Below are 11,946 nucleotides of genomic sequence, written 5' to 3' on the forward strand. Positions count from 1 at the left end.
ATCTTTATCTTTATCTTTATCTTTATCTTTATCTTTATCTTTATCTTTATCTTTATCTTTATCTTTATCTTTATCTTTATCTTTATCTTCATCTTCATCTTCATGTTCATCTTCATCTTCATATTCATCTTCATCTTCATCTTCAACTTCATCTTCATCTTCATCTTCATATTCACCTTCGTCTTCATATTTATCTTTTCCTTTATCCTGATCTATATCTTCATTCTTTTCTCCATTTACGTATTTACCCCCACCATTGTTATTAGGTTAGGTAGTTAAATTTTCCTTCCTCTTTTTATTTACATTGTTTCTTTAGTGATATCATGTCATGTGTTGAAATTGGGTGTGATGAGTTGCAGTGTGGTGGAATTGGGTGTGGGAGTTACGATGTTATGAATTCAGGTGTGGTGGTCTTAAGAGGTGTGGTGAATTTAGTTGTGGTGAGTTGAGGTGTGGTGAATTAAGGTGTGGTGAGTTAAGGTGTGGTAAGAAAGTTGAGGTGTGGTGAATTAAGGTGTGGTGAGTTTAGATGTGGTGAGAAAGTTGGGGTGTGGTGAGTTAAGGTGTGGTGAATTAAAGTGTGGTGGATTTAGGTGTGGTGAATTTAGGTGTGGGGAGTGAAGTAGTGGTGGATTTAGGTGTGGGGAGTTAAGGTGTGGTGAATTAATGTGTAGCGAACTCAGGTGGAGTAAGTTTTTAAGCGGAGGTGAGATGAGTTGAGGTGAGTTAAGTTAAGTTAAGGGGTTAAGTTAAGATAAGTTATCTTTATCCTTATCTTCATATTCATCTTCATCTTCTTCCTCGTCTTGGTCTTCATCTTCTTCTTCATCTTTATCCTTTCCTTTATCCTGATCTAAATATGTCCATTCTTTTCTTCATTTACATATTCACCCCCACCATTGTTATTAGGTTAGGTATTTAAATTTTCCTTCCTCTTTGTCTTTATATTTAGGTTTCTTTACTTTTATTTTAATTTCTGTATTTATCCCTTTCTTCTTCTCCATACTCAAAATTATCTCATCCTTGTTTGAGGCTAATCTATTCATGTACATACATACATACATCTTATTCCTAAACTGCTGCTTAGCACGTTTCTTTAATTCACTATCAATATTAAAGCATACATTTAGGAGGCATTTCCGCCCCAACCATGTACATGTATGGCATTGGTATTGGTGTGACTTTTGAATTGATTTTTTCGCTCTATTTTAAACTAATTTGAAATTTTAAAAATTGCCTGCACATCAGCATCAAAATACCTTTCTAATGATATATAATTGTTTATACCTTAGAAGTACAGTTTAGCCGTAAAAGGGGTGTAAAGGAAACATGATTGCCTATTTATATAATATATATATATGTATGTAGTAGTAGTCGCACATTGGGTGAACTAAATGCATTCATACATACATATTTATGTACAACTAAAGGTAAATACCAGGTAGGTTAAGTGCGGGTGATAAACACATGTAGCATAGTTAAATACTGTGTTCATACCTGCAATTAAAATGGGGAAGAATGTTACAATTTCGGCATGTGACTGAAAAAAACTCTAAAATACACACAAATTGTGGTTTCCAAGACATGTACGAAGTGATTAGCACAGCTGCAACCTTCAACGTGTCAACTCGCGGGAAATTTCCCGATTTGCGGGGAATTTCGGTTTAAGTGGCAATCGGGGAATGGGCGATTTTTTTCGGGGAACTGGATATGTTATTTTTATATCTTAAAGTAACCAAATTAGACGGATATGTTAATTTTTAACCATTTAACCCTTTTTGGAGCGACATTTTTTCAATTTGAATAGCAATATCCCCACAACAAGAGTTTTTCCAGATATGAGCTATATACCAGATGAAAGCTAAGGTTTTGCGCCAGACTTGTGGAAACCTAGAATAAAATCGACTGACCAGTTTTTGAGAAAGTGCCCGAAATCTCTATATTCAGCAGCCCGATTTTTAGTTTTCAGGCGATAACGTTATGGTGTATTTATATTTTATAAACACAAAAGATAGTGTAAGATAGCTTGTTTGAAGACCCTTCTACTGATATCCACATCAATGACATGGACTGAGTAGTGCGGCCTCAGGGGTAGTTTAAAAAATTGCCTTTTTTCGAATTTCAGGCAGCACACAGGCATACGAATCAAAACATCCTGGAACAAAACCTTCTTAGTTTTTTGTGTAATTTAATTCCTGAAAGGTTGAAAAAAATTAAATGATGGTACGTACAGACGCCACATACATACCAAAGCATCTCGTAGTGGAGACACGAACCAAAACACATTTACCTCTATATCTTTCCAACTAGTGGCCGGAACTTAATATATAAGGTATCGTTTGAAAGGTATTGGCCTATAGAATAACACTAAATATGTTTCGTATGAATAAAAAAGATTTTCCCTACGTTTCAAAGGCAGTTAAAAAATTCGTATAATTTACGTCACGAAATTGATATCATAAATTTTGTGTTTCCTGTTCAGCTTTCGTCACTCGAAAGTTTAACCTCAAAGAGGTGTTTTATTTGATATATTAATACGCTAACATAAATTTGGCTCCGTTCGTTTGACGATTCTACAAAACCGATTTCAAAACCAAGCACACTATTGAAAACGTATTTTTCTGTAGATGAGGAGTTTTTATGGTTTCTAGATTGGTGAAAAATTCCGGCCAAAATCGTAGTTTGAAAATTTCCGTATTAGTGTATAGTTCTGGTTGAAACCTGTTCGGTTTGATTTGTTTTCGCATTTTGTTTCACTTCTAATTTGATATTAAACTTTGTAATAAAGATAAATGTGGTGAAGAAGAAATAAATGATAACGATGAAGATAAAAAATAGAATGCAAAAGTGAAGATAAAGACGAAAATGGAGACAACGAGAAATACATAAGAACAAGGGTAAGAAAATGTATTGAAATTTTTCGATACGAATCGAAGTAAATTCAATTATAAAAAATTTAGTTATCGAATGTTATCGAGTTACCGAAATTTATCGAGTTATCGAAATTTATAGGTATCGAAATTTATCAAGTTATCGAGCTATAAAACTTTATGGGACTATCGAAATTTCAAGGTTATATGAGTTTATCGAGTTATTACTGCTTATCAAATTTATCGTATCACCAGAGTGTAACGAGTTATCAAAGTTTCTCGATAGCTTTCGGAAAAATATGGAGCTATCAAAACTAACCGAGTTATCGAAATTTATCCAAAGGTATCCAAAGTTAAGCGAGTTAACGAAATTTATCGAGCTCTCGAAACGAAAAATTATCGAAATTAGTGGAACTATCGAATTTTGTTGAATCGAATTATCGATATGTATAAAATAATCCAAATTTAAAGACAAACTGGAATGTATGGGGTCAACTTCCAAAATGTTAAAAATTGTAGTTGTCACGTGTTAGTTCCAAAGCAGGAAATTTTCCGGTAAGTAATTTTAAACGACGTGCTAAGTTAGGAAATCCTTCCAAGGGTCCTAGTACAACTTATTATGTAACAAACAGGCAACTGCATCGTCATCGTAAAGTCCTAACCTTTGCAGAAGAAATAAAAAAACATGCTGTCTGTTATGATCAGTGTTGCCATTTTAGTTATTTTCCGGCTAGATTCAGCTTCTTATATTTGGGTTTAGCCTGAAAAATCCAGTTTAGCGTTTAGCTTTTTCTTAAAATTATTTAGTTTTTTGCTTTTGCTCAAAATAGTAACTGCAAATTTAAATAGTGTTAAAATGTTTAATGCGATTTTTAGTGTTAGGTATGGAATAAAAAACAAAGACAAATGCTGTCATGATATTTTACTTCGGCGAGTTCTCATATAAAAATTATACCCTCCTAAGATGTATACAAAATATTCACATTCGTCTGCATCTAAACATACCCTCTGTGTTGATGAGGTACAAGTAGTAGTGAAGTATGTGTAGTTTCCCTCGTCAGAAAGCACAAAAAAGGCTTCTGAGGCTTCTCTTTATCCAATATCTACGTGGGTAGACTGGTTTTTGAACTCTTTCGACCCTCTCATCACCTTTAAGATTGAGTGAACGGGGAGCAGTAGTTGCAAGACGACAGCGACGAATTTCTACACGGATGGGTCGAAGCTTAACGGAAGTGTCGATGGTTGGTTCTTTCTTGCCGCGCACCAGCATCACGCAGAGCTAGCATTAAGGAAGCAGCCGAATGTCTGTCAAACTGCTCGACTTTGGCAAGAGAATTGTCCCCGGTCAGACTCATTTGGGTACCAGGCCATATTGATATTGCAGGAAATCGCATTGCGGAGAAATCGGAAAGGTACTTTCGAGGTATACTGGCCGGGTAAAGAGTGGGAGTACTTTCTCTTTGGTAGGTTTATAGGGGGATACTGAAGTATTTGTTTTCTCGATGGGGTTAAATAACACACCGAAAACTTTATCCTAAGCAGCCTTTGCTCATTGGTAACTCTACCGAGTGGACGCGAATACCAAACAACAAATGACACTAAGGAGTCCTTTCAAAGTTCTGGGGGAAAATGAAGCTTAATATAATAATAAACAAGTAAGAGCAGCGCTGTCTTCGGCTATGCCGAAGGCTTCATACCTTTCATGAACATCTGCAAATTTTACTTTGACAGATTACTGCTTTTGAATACATCTGCATACATCGATAGAGGAGTTACATACTTATATAAAAAATCGCATCTAAACAATCAGAGGTATGGAAGATATACTTTATATGACACCAATCTAAGTGATTTTCACCGCTATGTGATCTGTATGTAAACCGGTAACACAATTTATTGGATTTAGTTTCGTACATAAAGGAGATATATGGCAAAAACTGGTATCTTAACAATCAGTGCTATAGGAGATAAAGCTTATACAGCATAGATTTTGACGATTTTCTCAGCAGACTTTGTATTATTATTTATAAAATATCTTACGAAATTTATCGGTTTTAGCTGTTCAAATAAAGGAGTTTTACAGTAAAATCCCATATCTGAATAATCAGATGTAATAATGAGTGAAAATGGTGCGAAATTTCATGTTCCTAGCTGCATAAATGGAGGAGTTATGATAAAAGACCTCATATCTGAACAATCAGTTGTATGGGGGCTGCAGGTTATAGTGACCCGATCTTTGTTATTTTCGCTGTAAGTCTTCTGTTGATAATGAGTGAAAACAGCGCGAAATTTCATGGTCCTAGCTACATAAATGGATGAATTATAACGAAAAATCTCATATCTGAACAATCAGTTTTATGGGAGCTATATGTTATAGTGGTCCGATTCTTCCGGTTCCGACAAATGACTAATACATAATAAAAAGACACCTACCTACCAAATTTTATCCGGATATCTCGAAAACTGAGAGACTAGATTGTATACAAACAGACAGACAGACGGACATGGCTAAATCAGCTCAGCTCGACGTTCTGATCATATAAGTATACATTTTCATGGGTCTATCTCTTTTTGTTCTGGTACTTACAAACATCGGACCAAAGTTATAATACCATTTCATGCTCATGAAAGGTATAAAAAATTAAAGTGAGACTCCGCCAAGTAGAAAAGAAATAAACAAAATTGGTAGCAACAAAACAATAGTGAATGTACAGATAGCCTAAAATTATGCTATGTTTTGAGCACTTCTAAATATTGACACTACTTCACGGTTGCCATAGTATGCCCTTAAACCATATCCCTTCCAAAGCGGGAGGGCAGGAATAGTCTCAACAACAACAACAACAGTATAGACAACAAAGGTCACAACAGCAACAGCAGCAAGAAACCCACCTCTGCACCACGAAACACCGCAAAAATTACATTTACAGACATAACTAGAAAAACAACAGCAACAACCAAAAAAGCAAGAATAGAAACAGTGAAAACCACTGTCGATCCCAAAACAGACACCAAATTCGTGGAGCTCACAATGCCCCACCTAGACCAATAGTAAAAACCCAAATATTCAGGATCAAATTGAGCTACTTAAGAAACAGCTACAATTACTGTATCAACAGCAAGCCTCAAATGATAAATCTATCCCACGTAAGGAATGGACAACCGTAGAACCCCAAAAAAAGGCCACTAGAAAGCACAGATAAGCCCACAAACACCAAAAAACAAGCAAAACTTGATAATTACTGGCTAGGCGAATCTCAGGCTAAAGAAAATTGGTTTTCATCTCTTGAAATAGAAGACGATGAAGACCCCAGCCCAAAGAAAATAGTCCCAAGCCCCCATATATCCCTATTAAGATTTACAATATGAAACACGGAAACACGAAAAAACCGCTACCAATGTTCATAGTAGGGCTAAAAGCAAACCCTAATAACAAGGAAATATACGAAATCAAATATCTCTTCAACACAAAAATTGTATTAGAACCCCCACGCCCAAAACGCGAAATCCCGCAGTGCGCTAACTGCCAAAAGTATGGACACACAGAAGAATACTGCCGTAGAAGACTGGTATGTATTAAATGCGCTGGCCCCCACTTGTCTGCAGATTGCTCGCGCAAGACAAAATCCAACGATGTTAAATGTGCTCTATGTGACGAAAATCACCCAGCAAACTATAAAGGCTGCAGAAAATCTGCAGAAACTTACAGCGTTTTATTTTCTCGAAATAAAGGTGCATTTATTCTGCCCTGCGCCAGGGCTGTCAAGTTTTCGTGTTCTTTTCTCAGCGTTTTCACATGCATATTGCGTGCTCTTTCCTTAAAATGTTGCACTCTGATAATGTTGCCGTATAAGAAGGTGAAATTTTTTGGAGAAAAGAAAACCCCATTAAATACCCACCATTAAGAAGAATGGAGTTTACTTTCTTACTCCCAAATGTTGAAAAGTACACAAGATCTGAGCCCAAGTAACTCAATAAAATGAAAACGCATCTGATGCCACAAACGAAATGCGAGAAATGATAATGCTTTTCAAGCAAGTCATGCAACAAATCACAACTATGATGAATCTGCTCGTCACCCTTACGATGAAGTCCAGCAGCATACAATGCCATGACTATTCTCCTGTGGAATGCTAATGGCCTATCAGAACACGTACTCGAGGTTAAAAGGCTACTAAAGTCTCATAATATAGATATTCTCCTAATATCTGAAACCCATTTCACCGAAAAGAGCTATTTTCAAATACCGAATTACAAAGTCTATCACACAAGTCATCCCAATAAAAAAGCACACGGTGGCTCAGCTATATTAATAAAAAGCAATATTAAACACTTTAATATTAACTCATACTGCACGGAAGCTATCCAAGCTACTAATGAAGTTGTCGAGAACATGAACAACAATCTCAGCAGTATATAGATCACCCGATTGAGTCAGATGATTGTGTTAAATTCTTCAAAACTCTAGGAAGCAGGTTTTTAGCTGGAGGAGACTACAACGCAAAACACCCACAATGGGGATCTCGCCTCATCACTACTAAAGGCCGACAACTCTTTGCGGCTATGATTAAATCTTCCCTCAGGCTCTCCAACGTATTGGCCAACCGGCCAAAAGGCCTTTATGAAAGTTATTCCTTTATCTTTCCTTTTTTTGAAGAGAGTGTCACAAATTGAAGGGCTTCTGCTTTCTCTACTCAAAGAAGAGCTTCCAAAAGGGCTTTTGTAGGACGTATTTCAGAAGGCCTTTTGAAGAAGTTCTTTTAAAGCTGTTTCTTAATTCATAAAAATATACTTCTTCTGTACCGGCATTTGAACCTGGTACACACAGAATTATAGCCGACATCTCTACCTACTCGGCTACGGCAGTCAAAAGCTTTTTTGCTTTTAAATTCACATTCTGCATATGTGACAATGAAATCAGTTCCCTTCATATGGAAATCGTATAGCTTTTTATTTTATAAATATTGATATAGAATGCGAAGGGAGGTTTTGCTCGATTAAAATCTTGACAAAATTTCTTTATAAAAAACTTATCAAGAAAACGCAGAATTGTTTATTGAATGTTATCTATCTATACTATAATAAAACTGTAGATTGTTTTTCTGTTTGAACTCACTAATCTCCGGAACTACTGAATGGATTTTCATGGGGCTTTAACTGGTATCTAGACAGTGACCTCGGACGTAACATAGGCTATATTTTATCAAAACTGGAATGTGGACAAAAAAGATATACCAATTTTTGCAAACAAAATTTACTTTGCACCAAATTCTTTTTAATACAATTTTGCTTTTCAACGGCATCAACATATGCCAGTGTTTATTTTTCGTTATTGATATTTTTTTCAACTGAAATAGTAGTTAGTGTCGTTCGTACATATTGTAAACGATCTTGAACATAGATACATACGAGGTTAAACGTTTCTCGCGGAGTTCTGTGTCTTACAAGAGTGGTGTGTTTCTAAGAATCCGTAAGTCAAAAGATAACACAGGGCAACACTGATTTTGGTGCGGCAAATGTTAAATCTGTTTTTGATAGACTTTTTTGAGCTGATTACGAATCCGTAATTATAAAGATTCCATCACGTACAGATTTTGAGAAAATCGTGGCCAAAGTGTCAAAAAATCGGTTTTTTTTCAATATTTGAGAAGCTCGAGCAAAGAGTACAAATGTGGTAGAACCCTCCACTTAGGCTTAACTTAAAGCTAGAACCCTAGGCTACTGCCCCTGAAAATACCATCCCTGCACCTTTACTTGATGGCCATTTATAGTCATTTGTTGAACAATAAAAAAAATGCTGGCAAATTGTGCTATTGAAAAAAAAATGCTGCCAAAATCAGTTTTCAGTGATGTTAGGGTCAAGACGAAGAGATGGTATTTTTAGGGATTGTAGTCGAAAGTTCAAGCCTTAATTTAAGCTTAAGTGGAAGGTTCTGTCACCTTTTGTTTAATTGCGGCAGGGACTCAAACTTCGCCAAAAGTCAAATTTTACTGCTCAATAAATAACTATAAGTGACCATAAATTCAATGTGCAGGAATGGTATTTTCAAGGATAGTGGTCGAGGGTTCTTGCTTTAATCTAAGACTAAATGGAAGGTTCTATCACCTTTTTACTCTTTGCTAGAGCTTCTCAAATATTGCAAAAGCCCGATTTTTTTACACTTTGACCTCGATTTTCTCAAAACCTGTACGTGTTGGATCCTTTGTACTTACGGATTCGTAATCAGCACAAAAACAAGTCTATCAAAAATGGATTTAACATTTGTCGCACCAACAATTTTTTTCATTTTTGTTGGCCTGTGTAATCGGTAGGTAGAAACTGCTTTATTTAAATTTCTTTGTGTTTCGTGTATCACTATGGGGTTTTGTACATTCAAATTAATTAGATAATTTGAAAACGCTCACATGAAAAGCATGTTCTGTGAATTAAGCGGATATAGTTCGAAGCATTCCCTTGAGTCAAGAATTTACATTTGGAATTAATTATGTATTCACATTTCTAGCGAATTTCTAATTTTCGGAATTAAAAGAAATTATCGAGAAAAACGTTTTTTTAATTTATGTGGGAACGGACGACACTGACCTCACGAACAACACTGACCTGACGAAACACAGCAACACCACTACGGACAGAAAGGCAACACGGACAAGACGAAGCTATTGAACGAAATAAACGAAAACGACAGTTTCAGTTCAAAACTCGCAATCGGCTCGTGAAGGCGTAAGACAGACAATGAAGACGGTCGTGTTAATCTAGTTTTAAAAATAAGCTTACATGTAAAGTTTCTACATACTAAAAGGTGTAAAATTACTAAGTACTATTAAACAATAAACTGGAAATGTAAATATACTATTAAATAAATTTAACTATCGAACACTATTTGTGTAAACCAACAAATAAATGGGGACTCGCCCGGGAATTAGTGCCGTCAAGCCAATATCCCAAAGTGTGAAGAACTTAAAATAAAGTGTTTCTCTGCCATGTGCGAAGAAATAAAACTACTACCATGAGAGAAATGCTAAAAAACTTTCCTGAAGAGTGCTAAAAACTGTGCAAAAGAATACATTTTTAAAAACCCTTGTGGTACCACTAACTCTGTCGTAAATATGTACATATGTGCGCGCATACAATAATCGTGTAGCAAGGCGAATAGCACAAAGCACTAGTGAAACGAAGTTGAGTGTTTAAAACATACGTACTCATATAGTAGTACATACGCATGTACCTATATTTTTTCACGTATGTATGTATATACATGCGTACGCTAAAGAAAAAATCTGTAACGACGAACGCAAATTGGCAGCAAAACGAAGCTGCGTCGCAATCGACATTCCTAGATACATATGTACATTATTTTCGTCGCTAAACGAAAACGAGCATTCATTTATTCGGCTCCATGTATGTAGGTTGCAAAAACACATTGCGAACGAAGACGTGAAAAAGAGGAAAGCCGTTAAAATTCAAAAGAAGAAAAGTGAATAAGAAGCAACGAAGTGAGAAACCATTCCCCGTCAAGCGAAGCAAGAAGGAGAAATAAGTTAGCGAAGTTGAAAGAAGAACAGCAACAAAAGTAGAAATATCGAAGCAGTTTAATGCAAAAGGGAAAAGGTGAATAAGAGACAACGAAGTAAAGAAGCAGTCGCCGCCAAGCGAATCTGAAGAAGTCACGAAGCTGAAGATGTATTAAAGCAGTTGAGATAAAGAATACTCAATAAAAACAAAGAAATGAAGAGGCAGTCGCCGCTAAGCGAAATACAAAACAGAACAAAGTTGCACGCATAGAAATACGCAGAAAACTGAATTAGGTCAGGGAAGTAAGAAGCACTCGCCGTCAAGCGAAGTGAGAAGTAAATTTGAAGAAGAACAACGACGAAAGCAGAATTAACAAAGCAGCAAACTGCAGATCAGCTGTCAACATCAAGAGAAGCCAGTAGCAAAACAAAGAAGTCAGCAATTCCAACGCACTAGAGGTAAAACTAAGTAAAGAAGCTTTCGCTGTAAGGAGAACTAGAAAGATGTAAGATAAGTAAACAAAGCAACTAGTAAATAGTTCATTGAAAGAAAAGATTGAAATCTCAATATGTATTTATGCAAGTAAATAGGTCAAAATAAGAAGGACAAAGTAAATTTAAAAGAGGTTTGAACTAAGAAAATATACTTATTTATGTACGTTGAAATTGTTTTTCTACAAAACTTGCATACTTTTAGCACTATTTAATTAAAACAGATTTCTTGAAAATTACATTGTAATCGTACAAACATACATACATATTTTACCATATAAGATTTTTCGTATATATAATACCACAGATTTTACTAAGAAAAATTTACAATTGACAGACAGACGATATTAGCGATGAATTGTGAGACACTAAAGCAGACGCTTAGGGAACTTCAGTTGGAAACAACTGGTGTTAAGAAAACCTTGCAGGGCAGACTACTCTTACATTACGGTGTTGATAGTGCAGATGATGACCAGTTGTCAAGTGTGTCCATATATGAGGATGTCCCTGTCGACGGGCATCCTAACCCAAAAAGATCCGTGTTCACTTTTAAGGACATTGAAGAAAGTTTATCGCAATTCAATGGTACGGATGCAGTCGACATTAGGCGGTGGGTGGAAGAATTCGAAGAAAATGCTTCGGCCGTTGGGTGGAATGAAGTACAAAAATTTATTTATAGCAAGCAATTGCTAAAAGTCGCTGCTAAATTGTTCATAAGAAGCGAAAGAGGTTTAGTAGATTGGGAAACATTGAAGAAAGCCCTAATGGATGAGTTTGGTGCACAAATTTGTTCATCTGAAGTTCACAAGAAGTTGCGAAATAGAAAGAAGGAATTCGGCGAAACTTTGCGAGAATATCTATACACATTGATGGAAATTGCTAAACCTATAAGTTTGGATGATGAAAGCATCATCGACTACTTTATTGAGCGTATACCGGACTCAAAGATAAACAAAGTTGCGCTTTATCAGGCAAAATCCATCAGTGAGCTTAAGTTCCAAATTAAAGTGTATGAAAAAATTCGCGAAAAACCCGGTTTTACGAGTTCTTTAAACAAACAAAACACCCAGGT

Source organism: Rhagoletis pomonella, unplaced genomic scaffold (genome assembly GCF_013731165.1).
Source record: "Rhagoletis pomonella isolate Grant_MI unplaced genomic scaffold, Rhpom_1.0 Rhpom_scaffold_00134, whole genome shotgun sequence".
NCBI lineage: Eukaryota > Metazoa > Arthropoda > Insecta > Diptera > Tephritidae > Rhagoletis > Rhagoletis pomonella.